Here is a 26,089-nt window from a genome sequence, read left to right on the forward strand (position 1 = left end):
TCCATGAGGGTGGTATGAGGGCCCGACGTCCACAGGTGGGGGTTGTGCTTACAGCCCAACACCGTGCAGGACGTTTGGCATTTGCCAGAGAACACCAAGATTGTTGGTGTTCACCAAGACCTCTTGGTGAACACCAAGAGGTCATTTTGCAGGGCTCTGGCAGTGCACCTCCTTGCACAAAGGCGGAGGTAGCAGTCCTGCTTCTGGGTTGTTGCCCTCCTACGGCCTCCTCCACGTCTCCTGATGTACTGGCCTGTCTCCTGGTAGCGCCTCCATGCTCTGGACACTACGCTGACAGACACAGCAAACCTTCTTGCCACAGCTCGCATTGATGTGCCATCCTGGATGAGCTGCACTACCTGAGCCACTTGTGTGGGTTGTAGACTCCGTCTCATGCTACCACTAGAGTGAAAGCACCGCCAGCATTCAAAAGTGACCAAAACACCAGCCAGGAAGCATAGGAACTGAGAAGTGGTCTGTGGTCACCACCTGCAGAACCACTCCTTTATTGGGGGTGTCTTGCTAATTGCCTATAATTTCCACCTTTTGTCTATTCCATTTGCACAACAGCATGTGAAATTTATTGTCAATCAGTGTTGTTTCCTAAGTGGACAGTTTGATTTCACAGAAGTGTGATTGACTTGGAGTTACATTGTGTTGTTTAAGTGTTCCCTTTATTTTTTTGAGCAGTGTATATCGATCTGCCCAGGAACTACAGTTGAAAACTAGCCAGAAGTTGAAATCTGGCACATTTACAGAAATGTTGATTGATTTGCATTCCCAGAAAACCGGGAACAGTCCCAGAACATTAGTTGTGACATTAGGAAAATGTTTTTGATAACAAAACATTGTTGTTTTTCAGAAAATGTTTCAATTAAATATATTTGGGAATATTCTCCTAAAATTCACTCAAATGTTGTGATAACCACCACAGATGTTGTCATTGGGTTTCCAGGTAATGTTATAACACCAGTAATGCTTTTAGAACATACTGCCACTACAAAACGTGAGAGCAACGTTCTGGGAACGTTCTTGCAACATCAGGCAAACAGATTTTGTGTTATGAGAACTATTTTCTGGGAACTTTCACAGAACCAATTTTGGTTTGCTGGGTTGTCCCTGTCAAATTAATAAATAAAATGAATATATTGTATATAATATACCATTCATGCTCTTGTTTATAACACTGCAAACTCTGCTCAGAGATGTTTACATCACATTTATTTACTGTATCTAGAGGTACTGTACTGTATCTTGAGAATCTGTGCAGACAGGTCACATAACTTTGACTTTCAACTTCAGCTACAAATACAGATACACTATACACGCATGTGCGCATGCACACGCAGACACAAAAAATAATTTTTTCAAATAATTATTAAACAAATTCACAGAAAACTTTATTTATTTTTGGTTCACCCAGACTGGCAATAGAATGGTCAAAAACATGACATATTTATCAGTTAATTTTCTAAATCATGTTACATGAATGAATCACAAAATCTGTAGAACTTGTTTCACTGACGTGGTCATTCCAGTTGATCCATTTTATCTTACTGGGGGAACATGACACCTGTATGCCGCTTAACACACTGGAATGTGTTTCTGATAGAAAGAGAGAAGGAGGGAAACGTGAGAGCCCGAGATGGATGTGTCGGGACAGTGGGAGAGAGTGAGAGGGAGGGAGAGGCAGAGAGAGAGAGAGAGGAGGAACGGAGAGATGTGGGAAAGACAAAAAAAGAGAGTAAGAGGAACTCAGATAATACAGACGTGCAAAGAATGAAAGAGAAAGAAAGAGGGAAAAAAGTATCCAAAATATTTGCTACATATGAATCCTTTTGCAATACGTTTCATAACAAAGAAACGTCTGAACATTCTCAAAGTGATTTTCTAAATTACCTGAAAGGAAAACCCTGAAGCCCTGAACTAGCCCCAATGTCATAGTGCTGATAATAACACAGTAGTAACATTTACAGAACCTAACACAAATGTTGTGTGAAAACAAAGACTGACTGCACAGGTCTGCTGGTATGGTAGCGTTGTAAAATGTTTGTTTTTCTCCCATGATGACAATGGATAAACTAAGGTGTTGTGCTTTAAATGATTGCTAAGGTACAGTGCAAAATACTTGATATACAGTACCAGTCAAACGTTTGGACACACCTACTCATTCAAGGGTTTTTCTTTTACTATTTTCTACATTGTAGAATAATAGTGAAGACATCAAAACTATGAAATAACACATATGGAATCATGTAGTAACCAAAAAAGTGTTAATCAAATCAAAATATATTTTTGATTCTTCAAAGTAGCCACCCTTTGCCTTGATGACAGCTTCGCACACTCTTAGCATTCTCTCAACCAGCTTCACCTGAAATGCTTTTCCAACAGTCTTGAAGGAGATCCAACACATGCTGAGCACTTGTTGGCTGCTTTTCCTTCACTCTGCGGTCCAACTCATCCCAAACCATCTCAATTGTTTTGAGGTCGGGTGATTGTGGAGGCCAGGTCATCTGATGCAGCACTCGATCTCTCTCCTTCTTGGTCAAATAGCCCTTACAAAGCCTGTAGGTGTGTTGGGTCATTGTTGTGTTGAAAAACAAATGATAGTCCCACTAAGCGCAAACCAGATGGGATGGCGTATTGCTGAAGAATGTTGTGGTAGCCATGCTGGTTATGTGTGCCTTGACTTCTATATAAATCACAGACAGTGTCACCAGCAAAGCACCCCCACACCATCTCACCTCCTCCTCCATGCTTCACGGTGGGAAGCACACATGCAGTGATAATCTGTTCACCTGCTCTGCGTCTCACAAAAACATGGCGGTTGGAACCAAAAATCTGAAATTTGGACTCATCAGACCAAAGGACAGATTTCCATCGGTCTAATGTCCATTGCTCGTGTTTCTTGGCGCAAGCAAGTCTATTCTTCTTACTTAGGTACTACATGATTCCATGTGTGTTATTTAATAGTTTTGATGTCTTCGCTAATATTACACAATGTAGAAAATAGTAAAAATACTGGAAAACCCTGGAATGAGTAGGTGTGTCCAATCTTTTGGGTGGTACTGTACATATGGTAAATATAATAATTGTCTTTTGAATGGATACACTACCAATCTATTGGCTATTTTATATAGTGACTTCAGAAAGTGTTCATACCCCTAGTCTTATTCCACATTTTGTTGAGTTTCAGCCTGAATTCAAAATGGATTCAATATTTTTTTCTCTCACCCATCTACACACAATACCCGATAATGACAAAGGGAAAACATGTTTTTAGAAATGTTTGCAAATTTATTGAAAAAGAAAAACAGAAATATCTAATTTACATAAGTATTCACACCACTTAGTCAATACATGTTAGAATCACCTGTGGCAGTGATTACAACTCTATCTTTCTAGTTAAGTCTCTAAGAGCTCTGCACTCCTCGATTGTAAAATATTTGCACAAATTATTCAAGCTCTGTCAAGTTGGTTGATGATCATTGCTACATAGCCATTTTCAAGTCGATTTAAGTCAAAAATATAACTAGGCCACTCTGGAACATTCAATGTCGTCTTGGTAAGCAACTCAAGTATATATTTCACCTTGTGTTTTAGGTTATTGTCCTGCTGAAAGCTGAATTCATCTCCCAGTGTCTGGAGGAAAGCAGACCGAAACAGGTTTTCCTCTAGGATTTTGACTGTTCTTTTTAATCATGAAAAACTCCCCAGTCCTAATGATTACAAGTATACCCATAACATGATACCGCCACCCCTATCCATGAAAATATGGAGTGGTACTCAGTAATGTGTTGTATTGAATTTGCCCCAAACATAACGCTTTGTATTCATGACAAAAAGTTAATTGCGTTGCCACATTTTTTGCAGAATTACTTTAGTGCCTTGTTGCAAACAAGATGCATCTTTTGGAATATTTATATTCTGTACAGGCTTCCTTCTTTTTACTCTGTCAATTAGGTTAGTATTGTGTAGTAACTACAATGTTGTTGACGCATCCTCCATTTTCTCCTATCACAGCCATTAAACTCTGTAACTGTTTTAAAATCACCATTGGCCTAATGCGGAAATCCCGGAGCGGTTTCTATCCTCTCCGGCAACTGAGTTAGGAAGGGAGCCTGTATCTTTGTAGTGGCTGGGTGTATTGATACATGGGTGGCAGGTAGCCTAGTGGTTAGAGTGTTGGACTAACAACTGGAAGGTTGTAAGATCAAATCACACAAGCTGACAAGGTTAAAAAAATAAAATCTGTCATTCTGAACCTGATCAAGTCAGTTTACCCATTGTTCCTGGGCTGTCATTGAAAATAAGAATTTGCTCTTAACTGACTTGCCTTGTTAAATAAAGGTTAAAAAATACACCATCTGAAGTGTAATTAATAACTTCACCATGCTCAAATGAATATTCAATATCTGCTTTTTGTATTTTTTAATCAATCTACCAATAGGTGCCCTTATTTGCGAGACATTGGAAAACCTCCCTGGTCTTTGTGGTTGAAATTCACTGCTCGACTGAGGGACCTTACAGATAATTGTATGTGTGGGGTACAGAGATGAGGTAGTCATTCAAAAATAATGTTAAATATTAGTATTGCACAAAGAGTCCATGCAACTAATGTGACTTGTTAAGACATTTTTTACTCCTGAACACATTTGGGCTTGCCATAACAAAAGGGTTATTCATTTGTAAAAATTTCTAAAAACATAATTCCACTTTGACATTATGGGGTATTGTGTGTAGGCCAGTGACACAAAATCTAAATGTAATCAATTTAAAATTTAGGCTGTAACACAACAAAATGTGGAAAAGGTCAAGGGTTGTGAAAACTTTCTAAAGGCACTTTAACAAATTAAATTAACTAGTTTTAACTGTATTTGGAAAGTCCTCTGTCCATCAAGTTCCATACAAATTCCCTATTGTTGATAAACATAAAATATAAAGTGAAATGTAGATGTATATTTACCTGTGATTTACCATGACATGTGATGTCAAATCTATGTATATCTACCAGTCATATGATATTATGCAGTATAACTGAGTTATTGTGATGGACGAAGAGTATAACTGAAAAACCTTTCAAAATCAGTTAACTCATTTTATAAAGTTTTAGACTCACATGTTGTACACACTGACAGACACATATATTCATGCACGCGTGCGCGCACACACAGTCACAGCAAACATACAGACTTGTACACACAGTCACACACACACAGAATAAATATACAGAGACGTTTAATATACACACACACATTTCTTGTCTAGCCTCTACTGGTCCTATACAGAAACTTGCTGGTCTTATTGCCTCTGTCGTTTTGTGTGTGTTTGTGCATGTGTTCCCAGGCTCTGACAGACAAGCTACACACACACACACACACAGCAACTGGGTTCGAGTTGGGTCTGTTCAGGGGTGTTTCTGTGGCTTTTCCATAGGGCTGAGAGGGAGGATGAGAGCATGGGATCAGTGGGTTGTTAACAGTGCCACTGAGAAACATGGTCCCTCTGTCTGTCTGTCTGCAGAAGCCTGGTTGGTCCTCCATCCTCTATGGGCCGCCACTGTAGGAGTAGTCTGCCTTGTTGTGCATCACCAGCTTGTTGTCCACAAAGTAGAAACTGTCGGACTGTGTCTTGTACGGGTGCAGGATCATCTCTCGCACTGCAGGGAGCGACAGAGACACAACACATTATATATATTCGTTTTTTTTCAATTGCTAACAAGCATCGGTCAACACTGAAGCCACTTTTTTCAAAACTCTTCACACAGTCTGCATTACCAACATGCATCTTGGCCAAACAGTTAATCTCACCTCTAAAACTCACTCAAACCAACAAAACACTTCATACTGTACATGTCTCAAAATAAGCTCCTTCGACCATAACACTGGCAACAATTCTGACTCAGAAAGCATACATTGTCACTCATAACACACTGACCTACAAAACACTAACAACAGGGAGCAATACATAAATGATTAACTTTTCTCTTTGAAGTGTGAATGATTTTTTTCACATAAATCAGTATTTCATTATAGAATAAGAATAACACCTTTTCCCTTTATTATCTGTACTAAAGTACAGTACCGTTCAAAAGTTTGGGATTACCTAGAAATGTCCTTGTTTTTGAAAGAAAAGTAAATGTTTTCCCATTAAAATAACATCAAATTGATCAGAAATACAGTGTAGACATTGTTAATGTTGTAAATGACTATTGTAGCTGGAAACAGCAGATTTGTGTATGGAATATCTACATAGGCGTACAGAGGCCCATTATCAGCAACCATCACTCCTGTGTTCACTGGTCTGATGGACCAACAACATTATTGGGTTTTTAATTACCAAACAGATAAAAATCACCACATAACAACACTGTGGCTGAGTCCGAATACTCATACTAGCGTACTACATACTTAAACTGCATAATTTGTACTCATCGTTGCATACTATATCGCATATACTGTTCAATAAAAAGCATGCAGCATACCATGCCCACAATGGACTAGCGGATCCTGACTGGCTGAGAAGGTGGGGCGGGGCCGAGTGAGGGTGTTTTTTTTTAAATTCAACAGACATACATCTCATTAACCAGCCTGGATTATAGCTAATATCCAATTAGATTTTCTCTCTAAACTCTGAATAGAATAGGAATAGAGTTATACAGTGCCTTCAGAAAGTATTCACACCCCTTTACTTTTTCCATGTTTTGTTGTGTTACAGCCTGAATTTAACATGTATTCAAGTTAGATCGTGTTCCAATGGCCTACACACAGTACCCCTCAATGTCCAAGTGGAATTATGTTATTAGACATGTTTCCAAAATAATAAAAAATGAAAAGCTGAAATGTCTTGTGTCAATAAGTATTCAACCCTTTTGTTTTGGAAACCCTAAATAAGTTCAGGAAGAAAACTGTGCTTAAGAAGTAACGTAATAAGTTGCATGGACTCACTGTGTGCAATAATAGAGTTTAACATGATTTTTTGAATGACTACCTCATCTCTGTACCCCAAACATACAATTATCTATAAGGTCCCTCAGTCGAGCAGTGAATTTAAAACACAGATTCAACCACAAAGACCAAGGAGGTTTTACAATGTCTCACAAAGATGGGCACCTATTGGCAGATTGGTTAAACATATATATAAAACAGACATTGAATATCCCTTTGAACATGTGAAGTTATTCATTACACTATGGATGGTGTATCAATACACCCAGTCACTACAAAGACACAGGCATCCTTCCTAATCCAGTTGCCGGAGAGGAAGGCGAGATGGCGTAGCAGTCAGACGTCTTTGTCCTCGTCTTGTCCCGTGTACATATCTTTTACATCCTCGCATATCTTTCTTATATTTTTCCTAAACCTCAACTTCAATATACTCTCCTGCAACCCGCCTCACCCAATGTGGTATGGATCTGCTACTTTCTAGTATTTTTCTTTACTTTCGAACCAGAATCCCCCAACAGAAGCTAGCCAGCTAACTAGTTACTAGCTAGTAGTCAACTAACCACTGCTAGCGGTCATCAGCTAACCTCTAGCTCGGAAATTTCTCGCCAGTTTCCACAAAGCAATTCAAACCAGAGCATACCGGACTTATTTTCTCTCCATATCCCCGGATTCCTACCGCAAGCTCTGAACCTTTTCACCTGGATCATCGCAGCTAGCTAGCTGCAATCCGAGTTGCTAACATCTCTGTCCCGCAGCAAGCACCAATTAGCCTGGAGCTAGCCCATGCTCATCTCCCAGCTAGCTGAAGAGGTCCATCAGCCACTCCTTGGGCTACAATACCTTTTTTGCCAATTGGCCTGGACCCCTTTTACTACACGAAGCCCTGCTAATCCATCACGACTGGACTACTGACGTAATCTGCCCGAGGGTTCTTTTTGCAACAGGCCCCTCCTTAACGACTTCCCCTGAATGCCCATCTGCTAGCCGCGGCCCGCTAGCTGTCTATAACATATCGGACTGTTAGCTGTATTGGTCTATCGGACAATTTCTTGGGCCACTATGCCTATTTTGCCAATTGGACTGGGCACCTTAACTACACGGAACCCTACTAATCCATCACGGTTGGTCTGCCGACGGAACTGCACGAGGAGGCTACAACAGACTTCTTCCGTTGCGACGTACCTCTAAGGCCCTTCTGCTAGCTTGCTAGCCTTGGCCCGCTAGCTGTCTGATTCGCCGTGTCTCCAGCCAGCTTAACTGCTCACTGGACCCCTATGATCACTCGGCTCCATATGCTTCTCCCTAAGGTCAATATTCCTTGTTCATTGCTGTTCTGGTTAGTGATTATTGTCTTTTTTCACTGTAGAGCCTCTAGCCCTGCTCATTATACCTTATTCAACCTTTCAGTTCCACCACCCACACATGCGATGACATCACCTGGTTCCAATGATGTTTCTAGAGACAATATCTCTCTCATCGTCACTCTATGCCTAGGTTTACCTCCACTGTATTCACATCCTACCATACCTTTGTCTGGACATTATACCTTGAATCTATTCTATCGCGCCCAGAAACCTGCTCCTTTTGCTCTCTGTTCCGAACATACTAGATCACCAGTTCTTATAGCCTTTAGCAGTACCCTTATCCTACTCCTCCTTAGTTCCTCTGGTGATGTAGAGGTTAATCCAGGCCTAGCCGCGCCTAGCTTTGGTGACTTCTGTAACTGTAAAAGCTTTGGTTTCATGCATGTTAACATTAGAAGCCTCCTCCCCAAGTTTGTTTTATTCACTGCCTTAGCACACTCTGCCAACCCGGATGCCCTAGCCGTGTCTGAATCCTGGTTTAGGAAGACCACCAAAAACCCAGAAATTTCCATCCCTAACTATAACCTTTTCCGACAAGATATAACTGCCAAAGGGGCGGAGTGGTAATCTACTGCAGAGATAGCCTGCAGAGTTCTGTCATAGTATCCAGGTCTGTGCCCAAACAATTCGAGCTTCTACTTTTAAAAATACACCTTTCCAGAAACAAGTCTCTCACCGTTGCCGCTTGCTATAGACCACCCTCTGCCCCCAGCTGTGCCTTGGACACCATATGTGAATTGATTGCCCCCCATCTATCTTCAGAGCTCGTGCTGCTAGGTGACCTAAACTGGGACATGCTTAAAACTTCTTGCGACTATAGGGGGTGCTGTTTCAAATTAGCATAATTGTCTCTACAGATGAAACGGCTTCCTACTCAATTCTTGATCGTACAATATGCATATTATTGTTATCATTGGATAGAAAACACTATCTAGTTTCTATAGCCGTTTGAATTATGTCTCTGAGTGGAACAGAACTCTTTCTACAGCGAAATCCATGACAGGTTTTGCGAAGGTCTGAGAGCGAAGCTCTGATCTCAGTTCAGTTTAAAGGGGTGTGTATATCCTATGGAACGACACGAACTGCACCCGCCTTCCTCTGGATGTCAGTAACCAATGAGAAGTGGAATGGGCTTCCTACGTAGCTGTCAGAGGTTATAAAAGACCAAGGAGTGAGGTACGCCTTCTTTTCGACGTTGAACTTTACGCAGAGAGAGACCTAGGGATGCCATTTTCGAACGCTAAGTAATGAACTTTAGATATATCAGTCTGTAATTTAATTTGATATAGGTGTTAGAAACATCATAACGAAGCTATTTGAAACCGAGTTATATCAGATTATGCGAGTATATTGCTATTTTTCGGAATTTCCTCAGTATTGCGTAATGAGGATTTGGACACGTTAGCTAATGTTAGCAATTGTTAGCTATAGTTAGCTGCTATATCAGAAGTTGAATGCAACATTTTACAACCAAGCAACGATTCTTTTGGACAAAAGTACCACTTGGCCAAGATTCCGATGGAAGCTCGTCGAAAAGTAAGAGCTATTTATGATGTTATTCCATTTTTATATGGAAAAATGTAAACTCAATAACAGTAAATAGTGACGCCGTTATTGCGGCACTAGTCTGTCTGTAACGCACACTGTATGTCTAGTAACGTTAATTTTAAAAATCTAACTTAGCGGTTGCATTAATAACTAATGCATCTTTCATTTCATGGCCAACCTGTATTTTTTTAGTCAAGTTTATGAATAGTTTTCGATAAAAATAGTTGTATTATCATGATGCTGCCGGGCAGATTGCTTGAGTAGTTGGACAGTATTTCCATTGTGTAAGCACGATTTGTGCCGCTAAATATGCACATTTTCGATCAAACTCTATATGGATTGTGTAATATGATGTTCTAGGAGTGTCATCGGAAGAATTCTGAGAAGGTTAGTGAAAAAATGAATATATTTTGGCAATGTTGACGTTATCGCTCTCTTTGGCTAGAATCTATGCTGGGGTAATGTTTGAACATGTGGTATGCTAATATAACGATTTATTGTGTTTTCGCTGTAAGACACTTAGAAAATCTGAAATATTGTCTGTATTCACAGGATCTGTGTCTTTCGATCAGTGTATGCTGTGTATTTTTACGAAATGTTTGATGATTAGTAATTAGGTAATACACGTTGCTCTATTTATTTATTCTAGTCCATTTGTGACGGTGGGTGCAATTGTAAACTATGAAATCTACCTGAAATATGCACATTTTTCTAACAAAACCTATCCTATACCATAAATATGTTATCAGACTGTCATCTGATTAGGTTTTTTCTTGGTTAGTGGCTATCAATATCTTAGTTTAGCCGAATTGGTGATAGCACCTGATGGAGTAAGAAACTGATGGAGTTAGAAAAGTGATGTCTTTTGCTAACGTGGTTAGCTAATAGATTTACATATTTTGTCTTCCCTGTAAAACATTTTGAAATGGTGGCTTTATTCACAGGATCTGTATCTTTTTAACACCCCGGCCATCCTACAATCTAAGCTTGATGCCCTCAATCTCAAACAAATTATCAATGAACCTACCAGGTACAACACCAAATCTGTAAACACGGGCACCCTCATAGATATCATCCTAACCAACTTGCCCTCCAAATACACCTCTGCTGTCTTCAACCAAGATCTCAGCGATCACTGCCTCATTGTCTGCATCCGTAATGAGTCTGCGGTCAAACGACCACACCTCATCACTGTCAAACACTCCCTAAAACACTTCAGTGAGCAGGCCTTTCTAATCGACCTGGCCCGGGTATCGTGGAAGGATATTGACCTCATCCCGTCAGCAGAGGATGCCTGGTTATTCTTTAAAAGTGCCTTCCTCGCCATCTTAAATAAGCATGCCCCATTAAAAAAAAAGCATGCCCCATTTAAAAAAAAAACCAAACTCTTAAGCCTTAGCCCCACCCATCTCTTTAAGGCCATGTGCTGAACAGAGTAGGATGATGCAGTAAAAAAAATAAGATTTCAAGACTAAAAGTGGCGAAAGCAGTAGCCTACAATAAGCAAAAACTCCAGGTAAAAATACACTTTATCTAGTCCTTGGCCTATATCATAATCTGACTTTGGTGCAAGTCATGTTGTTCTTCACATTACTGTCTCTGGTAAACACACACTATATCAAATCTAAGTTTAATGTCACAGGATACAGAAGGTAGAAACGGTACACTGAAATTATTATCTGAATAGTAGCAATATAAAAATAGAAAGTGTCTAGATGACCATATTTGATCCCGTTTTAAATTACGTTCAGCTTATAAAGGCTTCATAATGCGTTCATAAGTACGACATGTGATACAAAACATCTATAACTGTATGTCATGCTTTAGGAAGGGTTCATAAATGTGGCATAACTGTGTGACATAATCACCAACGTCAAATGTGACATACCTCACTTATGTCAAATATGATATAAGCAAATGTCCTTAATAAAAGGGTGACATGTTGTGCTGAAGGATGGCACACGCTCTAAAGTGAAGTCATGCTAGTCACATTACACCTAATCTCATTCTCAGACACCTTTGGTCATTCATAACACATACAAGCTTAATGATACATACACAAATGTTTTAACACTTAGAGAATTATCACTATCAGCTAAAACAAATATACATGAAAGACATGTTTAAACCATACATTTCCTTTTATAAATGTTTTTATATTTATTTTACAATACATTTAGTTTCAAGAAGTCCAGCAATGCAATTCCATTGAACATTACACAGGGGTGTTAAAAGTGTAGCTTGTCCCTGAGCTGGCGGACTAATCATTCTTGCCTCTCTGCCTGCTGGAGGTAGTGCATGTTGATTCCAACCTTAACATTAACAAATAAAGTTGGCAGGTCTTTTAGGAAATGCCTTTGTCACACCATCTGTGCTGCACCAGAAATACTCCAAATGGGGAGATGAGAAACTCCATTCGATTCTTATTATTATATTCCTCTTTTATTTACAAATCTCATGACATGACTATGAGAAGTGGCTGTATCTAGAGGGATTTTTATTTCGCTGAGCCTGCTAGCTAGCAATTGCTGTGATGTCACAGAAATAATATGAAATAATGATTGAGGTAACTATGTAATCTAACAACACTTAAACCACTAGAGTTGATTAACACACTGTCAATCTAAGTAACTTAACAAAAATCACCATCAATATCTGTTATCAATATGTTAGTTTAACCTCTCTAGGATCGTTCGGGACGTGAGCGTCCCACCACGCCAACAGCCAGTGAAATTGCAGGGCGCCAAATTCAAACAACAGAAATCTCATAATTAAAATTCCTCAAACATACAAGTATTATACACCATTTTAAAGATAAACTTCTCGTTAATCCAACCACAGTGTCCGATTTCAAAAAGGCTTTACGGCTAAAGCACACCATGCAATTATGTTAGGACAGCGCATAGTCACAGAAAGAATACAGCCATTTTCCAACCAAAGAGAGGTGTCACAAAAAGCAGAAATAGAGATAAAATGAATCACTTTTACGATCTTCATCAGATGACACTCCCAAGACTCCATGTTATACAATACATGTATGTTTTGTTCGATAAAGTTCATATTTATATCCAAAAACCTCAGTTTACATTGGCGCCATGTTCAGAAATGCCTCCAAAACATCCGGAGAAATTGCAGAGAGCCACATCAAATAACAGAAATACTCATCATAAACTTTGATAAAAGATACATGTGTTTAACATAGAATTAAAGATAAACTTGTTCTTAATGCAACCGCTGTGTCAGATTTCAAAAAAGCTTTACGGCGAAAGCATATTATTCAATAATCTGAGTACAGTGTTCAGCCACCAAAGCAAGCAATACAGTTACCCGCCAAGTTGTGGAGTCAACAAAAGTCAGAAATAGCATTATAAATCTTCACTTACCTTTGCTGATCTTCGTCGGAATGCAGTCCCAGGACTCCTACTTCCACAAGAAATGTTATTTTTGTTCGATAAAGTCCATATATGTCCAAATACCTCCGTTTTGTTTGCGCGTTTAGTTCACTATTCCAAAGGCACAATGTGCGAGCGCACAATCCAGACGAAAGGTCAAAAGAGTTCCATTACAGTTCGTAGAAACATGTCAAACGATGTTTACAATCAATCCTTAGGGTCTTTTTTTAATCATAAATCTTCAATAATATTCCAACCGGACAATAGCGTATTCATTACAGAGTAAAAAGAAGGAACGGCACGCGCGCGTGACTGCGCCGTAAACAACTCATTGGCCTCAGCCTAGTCCACTTGTTAAAACAGCTCTTATTCGACCCCCTTCCACAATAGAAGCCTCAAACAACTTTCTAAAGACTGTTGACATCTGCTGGAAGCCTTGGGAAGTGCAATCTGGCCCCAAAGACACAACATATTGGATAGGCAATCACTTAAATGAAACTACAAACCTCAGATTTCCCACTTCCTGGTTGGATTTGTCTCATCTTTTTGCCTGCCATATGAGTTCTGTTATACTCACAGACATTACTTTAACAGTTTTGGAAACTTTCGAGTGTTTTCTATCCAAATCGACTACTTATATGCATATCATAGCTTCTGGGCCTGAGTAACAGGCAGTTTACTCTGGGCACCTTATTCATCCAAGCTACTCAATACTGCCCCCCTTTCCCAAAGAAGTTTAAGCTAGAGATATCCATTTTTTTGCTAGTGTCGCACTTCTGCATCTGTGGTGAAAGGTGGCGGAGCTAGACCGGTTTTGTCAGACCATGAGACATCCCGAAAATCTGTCTGCTCACGTAAACATCTGTAGCGTTCGAACAGTTTCACCTACTATTATGACTCTCACGAACCCAAGGGGAGACTCTCACAAACACAATGGTGTTCACCGTTTTGCTCTTTCAGGAGACTCGTCTGAAGTCGGAACCGTCAATGTGCCAACTTCTGTTTGGCAGCGTCCGAACCATTTGGCCTACAAACTAATGGGACCCCACTGTGAAAAGGGGAGACTCTAATGAACACGATGGTGTTCTCATCTAAAGGTTACCGGTACTGGTTAAAAACAATGAATTCTTTCTCTTTTTTTTTTACATCTCCTACATTTCGGACAGACACTTCAAAACGTGTTTCTTATGATGTATTTTTTGACTGTCCTTTTTTGCCATTTATGAATGTGTTATTCAATGCGTTTCTAAGGGTGTTAGTATTAAAGGCCAAAATCAATATTTTATAAAATAATTTTTCTATATATCCTAAGATCCTAACATTCCAAAATCAAATAGCTAAATAATCCATAGTATGGCCATCTTAAAACAATTCCATATGTCAGTTTAGCACCTCCCCCCAACATATTCGACTCAAGAAAATTAACAACTACAAAAAAATTATATTACAATAAATAAAAGTGACCATTTGATTTGCAAACTCATCAGATGTGCGCTTTACTGCGCTACAGAAACAGCTAACCAAACAACAGCGCAGGGCATGCACATTAAATTAAGGGCAAGTACACTCAAAAACGTACGTTTCTTAGATTTTCCCCAGACATCAAAAGTTATCCCCTGATGTGGTTTATGCATTTTTGTGAACACAGACACACTTGTCTAAATTGATGGGGCATGTGAAAGAAATGCTTTAACCACCCCCCAGCCACTTAGCTAAGTGGATGGGTCACTATTTTTTATACATGTACAATCGTGCCCAAAAGTTTTGAGAATGACACAAATATTAATTTTCACAATGTCTGCTGCCTCAGTTTGTATGATGTCAATTTGCATATACTCCAGAATGTTATGAAGAGTGATCAGATGAATTGCAGTTAATTGCAAAGTCCCTCTTTGCCATGGAAATGAACTGAATCCCCCAAAAACACTGCATTTCAGCCCTGCCACAAAAGGACCAGCTGACATCATGTCAGTGATTCTCTCGTTAACACAGGTGTGAGTGTTGACGAGGACAAGGCTGGAGATCACTCTGTCATGCTGATTGAGTTCAAATAACAGACTGGAAGCTTAAAAAGGAGGGTGGTGCTTGGAATCATTGTTCTTCCTCTGTCAACCATGGTTACCTGCAAGGAAACACATACCGTCATCATTGCTTTGCACAAAAAGGGCTTCACAGGCAAGGATATTGCTGCCAGTAAGATTGCACCTAAATCAACCATTCATCGGATCATCAAGAACTTCAAGGAGAGCGGTTCAATTGTTGTGAAGAAGGCTTCAGGGCGCCCAAGAAAGTACAGCAAGCGCCAGGACCGTCTCCTAAAGTTGATTCAGCTGCGGGATCGGGGCACCACCAGTACAGAGCTTGCTCAGGAATGGCAGCAGGCAGGTGTGAGTGCATCTGCACGCACAGTGAGGTGAAGACTTTTGGAGGATGGCCTGGCAGCAAAGAAGCCACTTCTCTCCAGGAAAAACATCAGGGACAGACTGATATTCTGCAAAAGGTACAGGGGTTGGACTGCTGAGGACTGGGGTAAAGTAATTGTCTCTGATGAATCCCCTTTCCGATTGTTTGGGGCACCCAGAAAAAAGCTTGTAAAAAGCTTGTCCGGAGACGACAATGTGAGCGCTACCATCAGTCCTGTGTCATGACAACAGTAAAGAATACTGAAACCATTCATGTGTGGGGTTGCTGGGGTTGCTTCTCAGCCAAGGGAGTGGGTTCACTCACAATTTTGCCTAAGAACACAGCTATGAATAAAGAATGGTACCAACACATCCTCCGAGAGCAACTTCTCCCAACCATCCAGGAACAGTTTGGTGATGAACAATGCCTTTTCCAGCATGATGGAGCACCTTGCCATAAGGCAAAAGTGATAACCAAGTGGCTCGGGGAACAAAACATCGATATTTTGGGTCCATGGCCAGGAAACTCCCCAGACCTTAATCCCATTGAGAAGTTGTGGTCAATCCTCAAGAGGCGGGTGGACAAACAAAAACCCACAAATTCTGACAAACTCCAAGCATTGATTATTCTAGAATGTGCTTCCATCAGTCAGGATGTTGCCCAGAAGTTAATTGACAGCATGCAAAGGCAGATTGCATAGGTCTTGAAAAAGAAGGGTCAACACTGCAAATATTGACTCTTTGCATCAACTTCATGTAATTGTCAATTAAAGCCTTTGACACTTATGAAATGATTGTAATTATACTTCATTATTCCATAGTAACATCTGACAAAAATATCTAAAGACACTGAAGCAGCAAACTTTGTGATAATTAATATTTGTGTCATTCTCAAAACTTTTGGTCACAACTGTACACCTGGCTAACTTTTAAAACAATTAACCATAATCCTCATACAGTAGCAATAGCCAGCAGCATACCACTCTGCATATCACTGCTGGCTTGCTTCTGAAGTTAATCAGGGTTGGTCCTGGTCAGTCCCTGGATGGGAGACCAGATGCTGCTGAGGGCCAGCAGGAGGCACTCTTTCCTCTGGTTGAAAAAATATCCAAATGCCCTGTGTAGGGTGCTGTCTTTCGGATGGGACGTTAAACAGGTGTCCTGACTCTCTGAGGTCATTAAATATCCCATGGCACTTCTAGTAAGAGTAGGGGTGTTAACCCCGGTGTCCTGGCTAAATTCCTGATCTGGCTCACAAAACATCACGATCACCTAATAATCCCCAGTTTACGATTGGCTCATTCACCCCCCTCCTCTCTCCTGTAACTATTCCCCAGGTCGTGGCTGTGAATGTGTTCTCAGTCAACTTACCTGGTAAAATAATGGATAAATAAATAGAAACTAATTGTCATAGCTATACACCATGCATGATGTAGTATGAATCTGCAGGTAGCTAAAGCTATCCAACTAGGTTCAATGCTAGCTAACAGTATGCTTTAACTTGCAATGAAAACAACTTTCTGACAAAATGAGAAACTTCTAATATCTGAAAATGCAGCTGGACTCTTACCCGTATACATGGATGAATGCTTCGCGGCAGACTGCAACCCCTTTCTTTAAATAAGACGTCCTCTGTCATTTCCGTTTTGTTTGTACAGCTTGCTTGGCCCGTTGTGTCAAGTCACTCTGGTTCACATTGACCATGTGCAATGCCATAAGAATCATCAGATCTTTCTCCCTCTCTGTCATGGATGGTTGCCCTTAGTTTGAAGATGTAATCCGGAGACTACACAGCCTTCTGTGTTCTATTTTCGACTCCCTCTGCATTTGCAATCAAACGTCTGAATTTTAACACCCCTGAGTCAATACTTTGTAGAAGCACCTTTGGCAGTGATTACAGTCTTTCTGGGTACATTTCTAAGAGCTTTCCACACCTGGATTGTGCAACATTTTCCCATTATTATTTAAACAATTCTTCAAGCTCTGTCAAATCGGTTGTTGATCATTGCTAGAAAGGTCTTGCTATAGATTTTCAAGTAGATTTAAGTCAAAACTGTAACACGGCCACTCAGGAGCGTTCACTGTCTTCTTAGTAAGCAACTCCAGTGTAGATTTGGCCTTGTTTTAGGTTATTGTCCAGCTGAACGGTGAATTCATCTCCCAGTGTGGTGAAAAGCAGACTAAACCAGGTTTCCTCTTGGATTATTTTTATCTTGAAAAACATTACATACCCATTATAACATGATGCAGTCACCACTATGCTTGAAAATATGGAGAGTGATACTCAGTAATGTGTTGTATTGGATCACAGCCAAGTCACCATTGACATCATGGTGAAAACCCTGAGCGGTTTCCTTCCTCTCCGGCAACTTAGTTAGGAAGGACACCAATATCTTTGTAGTGACTGGGTATATTGAAAAACCATCTAAAGTGTAATTAATAACTTCAATGTCAGATTTTTTAATTTTTACCCATCTACCAATAGGTGCCCTTATTTGTGAGGCATTGGGAAACCTCCCTGGTCTTTGTGCTTGAACCTGTGCTTAAAATTCACTGCTTGACTGAGGGACCTTACAGATAATTGTATGTGTGGGGTACATAGATGAGGTAGTCATTCAAAAATCATGTTAAACACTATTTTTGCACATAGAGGGAGTCCATGAAACTTATTACGTGACTTGTTATGCACAGTTTTACTCCTGGACTTATTTAGGCTTTCCATAACAAAGAGCTTGAATACTTACTTACTGACTCAAGACATTTCAGCCTTTCATTTGTAATTCATTTGTAAAAATGTTTAAACTACTTTGACATTATGGGGTATTGTGTGTAAACACTGACCAAAACAATCTTCATTTAATCTATTTGAAGCTCTGACGAAGGCCAAGAAAACCAGAAACACTTTTCAATGAGAAAACAGAAATCCACTTTGGGTAAAAAAAAAATATATAGACTTCTGTTTTCAAGTAGGCTACGATGCAATACTTGTTGTCACGTCTGCTCCCGCTCCCCCCCCCCCCCCCCCTGGCGCTTGAGGGCGCCAGAATGCCTTGCATCACTCACTCCTGCCATCCATCACGTACACCTGCCTTTCCTCGTCACGCGCATCAGCGTTATTGGACTCACCTGGAGTCTCTTATCACCTGTTCATTTCCTCCCCTATATGTGTCAGTTCCCCAGCTCTGTTCCCCGCTTCTGCATTGATTGTTTTCTGTTTGCTAACGCTGTTTATGTCTCGTTCCATGTCCGTTATTTATTAAATGTTACTCCCCGTACCTGCTTCGTCTCTCCAGCGTCATCATTGTGACACTTGTGATCATGTTAAGGAGAACAAAACTACTTAGTCTACATTTGAACACCCGTGCAGAAGCTTTGCTATTTGGCCTCTTCCCAATTATGTAGCCTAGTTTTGTTGTTTGGCTACTTGAAGAGAACTATGTCCTATCACTCGCAGCCCACCTCTTCCAGTGTATTGTGGGAAAGTGTGCATCGAATTCTACTAGACGAGATCCAAAATCAGCATGACATCCTGGCGTTTTTGAAAATGTACATACTATAACTATACTTCTATTTTCGCATTACTGAGAATGCGTCATGTGCAATTGCATTGTTTCCTGCTATTCATTGATTTCGGTAGCACATCCTCATATCTAATTGATCAGCTGTTGTCAAAGCCGAAATGAATGACATCCAGGTTTTGGAAACGTTGCATACTATTAAACATAATTTTTTCGTATACTCAAATGGCCTACTATTTAGGACGCAAGTATGGGTGTTCGGACACAGCTACTGTCTGTCAGCACATTTCCCAGGCCTCTCTTTGTGTGTGTGTGTGTGTGTGTGTGTGTGTGTGTGTGTGTGTGTGTGTGTGTGTGTGTACTCACTGACATCCTCAGACAGAGGGGGGAACTCATAGATGTGTTCGCAAGTGTTCTTGCTACTGGGCATACAGAAGCCAAACTCAAAGTCAAAGCTTTTGAGCAGCTTCTCTCTGAAGTAGTGCCTCTCAATCATCCGGAAGTTCTCTATGGGCATGTCTCCTACGGTGAACTCAACACTGAGAGAGGGGAAGGATGGTGAGATAAAGGCAGAAAGAGAGAGGGGGGGGGAAGAGGCAATTTCCTTGGGATTAAAATGCGTCTCTCTTTGTAGGTTAGAGTTAGACTTATGTGTAAATTGAAGGTTAGGTTTAGACTTATGTGTAAATTTGGGGTTAGGGTTACAGACTTTTGTGTAGATTGGGGGGATAGGGTTAGACTTCTGTGTAAAATGGGGATTAGGGTTACAGACGTCCTTGTGAGTTAATGGGTTAGACTTACGTGGCGCCAACTTGTCTTAGCCGGAGGAAGGCAGGGGTGAACTGGTAGCGGACAAACCTCCCGGCATTTCGATCAGTGAAGCTTGTATCTCCTGCTTTATCAACAGACAGACAGACAGACAGACAGGCAGACAGGCAGACAGGCAGACAGACAGACAGACAGACAGACAGACAGAGACAGACAGACAGACAGGAGATAACACTCAAAGGCAACACTCGTCATAATAGGCCAATCAGACCCCTGTGTGTGTGTGTGTGTGTCTCACCTGTATGAGGAGGTTTGGTGATTTCGAACAGCACTGTGCCTGTCTCCATGTCTCTGATCTTGAACCTGGTGAAGTCAATGCTGTACACATTCTCACCTGGCCCACATAAGTAGTCTGATAGAGGGAGAGAGAGGGGGTGTTGAGGGAGGGAAAAGGAGAGAAAGAGAGGATGTTAATATACACACAATTATATACTATTTATTTTTTTCTATATAGAAGAAAGGAAGTCTTCGTCTACTGATCCTCTGTTTCTGTAAAGTCTTTAAATAAATGGTTGCCAATGCTGAGTGCATAACAATAACCCTGAGGATCACACATACAGTGTAAATAGGTTAGGTTACTAGGAATACACAGGCAGGAGATTACCAAAGCAATATTCTATCTTTATTTCCATCTTATTTAAACAGGGACATCCTATTGAGACCAAGGCTTCTTTTACAAGGCAGCCCGGCACACAATCATATAAATTCACAATATCAAAGTAAAGAAAAACAATATTTACAAGAAATGTAAGAAAAGTAACTTACAAAATCCAATCATGAAAAACAAACACATTCCTCAACCAGCCGTCTGAACTGCCCCTAGTGGCACCAAAACAATCAACTTTAGAGAGTTCTGGAGATCATTCCACAAGTAAGGGGCAAAACAACGAAACCTAACTCTGTGGAGACCGAAGGGATCTCCAAAGTTAGCCATGCCTGTGATCGCGTCTGGTGACTCAAATGGCAGTCATTCAATAATGAGGTAAGGATTTTAGAAACAAAAGAGAGCAGCGCATTGATCTGTGAGTTTTAAGAGAGGTCCAGCCTACACTTTCTGATACAGAATTCAGTGATGTGTACGGAACCTATCACCCGCAATAAAGGATAGTGCATTATGATAAACTGTGTCCAATGGCTTAAATACAGTGACAGCTGCATTCATATAGATGATATCGCCATAATCTGAAGCCGGAATGAATGTCGACTGAATTATTTGTTTTCTGCTATTTTACGAAAGGCATGTCCTATTCCTATAAACGAGGCCCATTTTAATTCGTTAACCTATTCCAAATAGGTTAACCTATTCATCAATATGCTTTCTGAAAGATAGCTTTTCATCAATCCAGATAGCCAGATATTTACCCTGAGTCCACAAAAAATTAACAACACCTTTCTAATATTGAGTTGCGCATTGGTTCCCCTCAAATTAGGGACTGATTTAGACCTGGGACACCAAGTGTGTGCAATTAATTATGAGATAGAAAAGAAAACCAGCCGTCTCTGGATCTCGTATGGTAAGAGTTGAGTACCCATGATGACATGCTGTGTTCAAAACAACTGGGAAGTCGGAACTTGTAAATCTCCGACTTCCGACTTCAGTGTGTTCAAGACAACTCAGAACTGGAAAAAGTTGTTTTAACCGGTCATCCAACTCGGGAATTCCAGGTGGGGAACTCGAGCCTATTTCTAGAGCTCTGACTTTCTGACCTGATTATCTCTGACTTTATGATTTGATCTATTTCTTTCCCCCAGTTGTCCCAGAGTTCCCAGTTGTCTTGAAAGCACAATTATTCGGAATTTCTATGGACAAAGGAGCAAGATTATTCGTATTCGTCAAATGGTAGCTAAGTATCGATTATCATGTCACCAGAATAAGATTTCCTTTATTGGAAAGGACCATCAAGCTCATCACATTGGACTTTCACCATACTGTGAAGTTCATCATTACTTATTTCATCTGTAGCCTAATAAACTGCATGCTTTCCCGATGAGTCGTAGTGGGAGGAGCACACAACAATATTTGCGCATAAAAGAGTTTCCACTGACATTTCTCGCATAATTAATTTTACCGACACAAAAGGATCCCACCATGTATTTTGTTTTGTCGACATTCGTACAGGTTTTCTGTTTCCATCAGGCCTGTCATATTTTGTTTCCGACATGTAATATACTTGCATAAAAAGGTTGGATGGAAACCTGGTTAGCGATAATAAAAAGTACGGGGCCCAAACTCGACCCTTGGTGGACACCTTTGGGAATATCTTGCAAACGTGATTTAACACCATCAGAAGAACCACATTGTGTCCTGTCTGTCAGCTAGTTTTAAAACAAATTGCAGGCTGCAAATCAGACAGTCTACGAATTAAAGGCTCAGTGCAGTCAAAAAATGTGATTTTCCTGTGTTTTATATACATTTTCAAACTATGAGGTTGATAATACTGTGAAAGGGATGATAATTCCCTTTTAGTGTAAGAGCTGTTTGAATGGAGTTTTGGTCACACCAGGCAGTAAATGAATTAATAGACCAACAAGAAGCATCTCTGCCAAAAACAGCTAGTTTTCAGTTTTCCCACCTCTAACCCCACCACTCACAGACCGTTCTAGCCACATTCTTGCTTGAGAAATAGTTTTTTGCTAAAAAGCTATTTTGATTTTTCACAATTTTAATTGAAAACAGTCAATCAGTAAGGTACTTAAATGAGAATTCCTCGATTTGTATTAATCAGTATTTTTGATGTACATGGCATGTTATAGAAGGTTAGACAGTTTTCTTACAATCTCACTTGTTTTTGAGAAACTTACCCCACCAGCAATTGACCTCCTTAGCCTCCTTCTGGAGTTCCAGGCCATCCAAAAAACATAAATAAAGGCTCCAAAAACACCCAAATACGTCCTTTTACAAACAACAAAGTTCTCAGTATCGTGACCCAGGACTTCAGATCTTGGACACATGAAATTGTGTCATACCGAACGTTATAATCCATTTAGTTGAACTTAAGTGATCATTTGTAAATAAGGGGTATGCTACCGGCACAGGTACTAGGTAGCTAGCTAGCTAGTAACGTTGTCATTCACTCACTTACAAGATCAGCCAGGCAATGACAAGGGGACTGAAGTCATTTTTGATGAATATTGTGGAAATTGGTTCACCGATATGTAATCCCAACATCGGACAATGCAATGATAAAACCTAGCTAGTCCGATAACTTTTCACAGACTTCCTTTGGATGACCCAGATTTACTGAAGGTTTGGCTAGTTGTTCTGCAAAGATGCATAAACACTCCCATCCACAGACTTTGTGTGTTGGATCTATGGGTTTGTAGTGAGCATTTCGCCGTTGACGACTTCTGATAATGACAACAAGAAAAATCCTTGGTAAAAAAAACATATTTGAAGAAAACAGCTACACCAACTGTTGAAGAATGTCCCGTGCCTGTCTAGGACCAGCAGAAATTCTAATTGAGCTAAGAGATTTGTTATAAAGTTAGCTAGCTACCTACCTAGCTAGCTAATAAAGTAACATCACTGATGAAAAGGGGGACCACTGAGTCTGTGTGGTTTAGCTTATGTTAGCTAAAAGTTTGCTTGCTACATAGCCAGCCTCGCAAGTGTGTGTTTTGGGATAGTGTAGCTAGCTATTTTCAGGTTGTTTTGTGCTTCGCTATTGTTATATAATTTTGCCAAACATGTAATTTGCTAACGTTAGGTGACCTAGGGCGCCTTCACATATTCCCTGTATGATTTGGATCCTGTAGCTTTTATTTGGTTACCCTGATCGGCTTTCGTTCTATTACAACAATTTATTTTAAATACAAAATGTTACATTTTTGGGACTGTGAAAAGTGCTTTATAAATTATATACAGTTATTAAGTAATGAGTCATTAGTCCATGTCCTTAGTAGAGTGACCTTCAAATGTCATATTTTACACTTGTTCTGTGTATTAACTCGACCCAAATGTGACCGGCTCAAATCAGTCTTATGTAGCAAAGTTTGAAATTGTGTTTTTTACATTGGATAAAAGTAGAGACTCAGAGCTACAAAATTGTATCATACAATACAGTTGAGGAACAATGGGAAAGTAATTTAGCTTTGAAAGCTGATAAACTTGTAAACTCACCTTTGAGAATGAATATTATTTTTTTCACCTTTAGTTAACCAGGTAGGCCAGTTGAGAATAAGTTTCGAATCCCACAGCTTTAACTTCCTGACTGATGTCTTGAGATGTTGCTTCAATATAGCCACAGAATTGTCCTGCCTCATGATGCCATCTATTTTGTGAAGTGCACCAGTCCCTCCTGCAGCAAAGCACCCCCACAACATGATGCTGCCACCCCCGTGCTTCACGGTTGGGATAGTGTTCTTCGGCTTGCAAGCGTACCCCTTTTTCCTCCAAACATAACGATGGTCATCATGGCCAAACAGTTCTATTTTTGTTTCATCAGACCAGAGGACATTTCTCCAAAAAGTACAATCTTTGTCCTCATGTGCAGTTGCAAACCGTAGTCTGGCTTTTTTATGGCGGTTTTAGAGCAGTGGCTTCTTCCTCGCTGAGCGGCCTTTCAGGTTATGTCGATATAGAACTCCTTTTCCTGTGGATACAGATACTTTTGTACCTGTTTCCTCCAGCATCTTCACAAGGTCCATTGCTGTTGTTCGGATTTGCACTTCTCGCACCAAAGTACATTCATCTCTGGGAGACAGAAAGCATCTCCTTCCTGAGCGGTATGACAGCTGCGTGGTCCCATGGTGTTTATACTTGCGTACTATTGTTTGTACAGATGAACGTGGTACCTTCAGGTGTTTGGAAATTGCTCCCAAGGATGAACCAGACTTGTGGAGGTCTACAATATTTTTCTGAGGTCTTGGCTGATTTCTTTCGATTTTCCCATGATGTCAAGCAAAGAGGCTCTGAGTTTGAAGGTAGGCCTTGAAATACATCCACACCTCTAATTTTTATTTTATTTAGCTAGGCAAGTCAGTTAAGAACAAATTCTTATTTTCATTGACGGAACAGTGGGTTAACTGCATTGTTCAGGGGCAGAAAAGTGGATTTTTACCTTGTGAGCTCGGGGATTTGATCTTGCAACCTTTCGGTTCCTTGTCCAACGCTTTAACTACTAGGCTACCTCCCACAATTGACTCAAAAGATGTCAATTAGCCTATCAGTAGATTCTAATGCCATGACATCATTATCTGGAATTTTACAAGCGTCACGCCCTGACCATAAAGAGCCCTTGGATTGTCCATAGTGGTTTAAGTCAGGGTGTGACTAGGGGGGTGTTCTAGAATGTGTATTTCTATGTTGGTGGTTTTGTATGGTTCCCAATTAGAGTCAGCTGGTAATCGTTGCCTCTAATTGGGGATCATATTTAGGAAGCCCTATCGCCCACCTGCTTTGTGGGATATTGTTTGTGTTAGTGTGTTTGGGCATGATAATGTCACGGTCTTTTTAAGTTGTGTTATTTTGTTTCTAGTTTCACTTTGTAGTAAACTGATGTGGAACTCAATGCACGATGTGCCTTGGTCCGCTCATTTTGAAGTTCGTGACAACAAGTTGTTTAAAGGCACAGTCAACTTAGTGTATGTAAACTTCTGACCCACTGGACTTGTGATACAGTGAAATAATCTGTCTAAACAATAGTTGGAAAAATTACTTGTCTCATGCACAAAGTAGATGTCCTAACCGACTTGACAAAACTACAGTTCGTTAATGAGAAATTTGCTCTGGCAGTGCTCCTCCTGCTCAAAGGCGGAGGTAGCAGTCCTGCTGCTGGGTTGTTGCCCTCCTACGGCCTCCTCCACGTCTCTGATGTACTGGCCTGTCTCCTGGTAGCGCCTCCATGCTCTGGACACTACGCTGACAGACACAGCAAACCTTCTTGCCACAGCTCGCATTGATGTTCCATCCTGGATGAGCTGCACTACCTGAGCCACTTGTGTGGGTTGTAGACTCCGTCTCATGCTACCACTGGAGTGAGAGCACTGCCAGAATTCAAAAGTGACCAAAACATCAGCCAGGAAGCATAGGAACTGAGAAGTGGTCTGTGGTCACCACCTGCAAAATCACTCCTTTTTTGGGGGTGTCTT

General features: G+C 40.5%; 1 pseudogene; it reads right to left on the bottom strand.

The window, feature by feature from the left end:
• Positions 1-1,204: 1,204 nt before the first annotated feature.
• LOC129862922 (protein unc-119 homolog A-like) overlaps positions 1,205-26,089 on the bottom strand; it is a 45,063-nt pseudogene continuing 20,178 nt past the window's right edge.

The sequence above is a fragment of the Salvelinus fontinalis genome, chromosome 9 (genome assembly GCF_029448725.1).
Source record: "Salvelinus fontinalis isolate EN_2023a chromosome 9, ASM2944872v1, whole genome shotgun sequence".
In the NCBI taxonomy this organism is placed as follows: Eukaryota; Metazoa; Chordata; class Actinopteri; order Salmoniformes; family Salmonidae; genus Salvelinus; species Salvelinus fontinalis.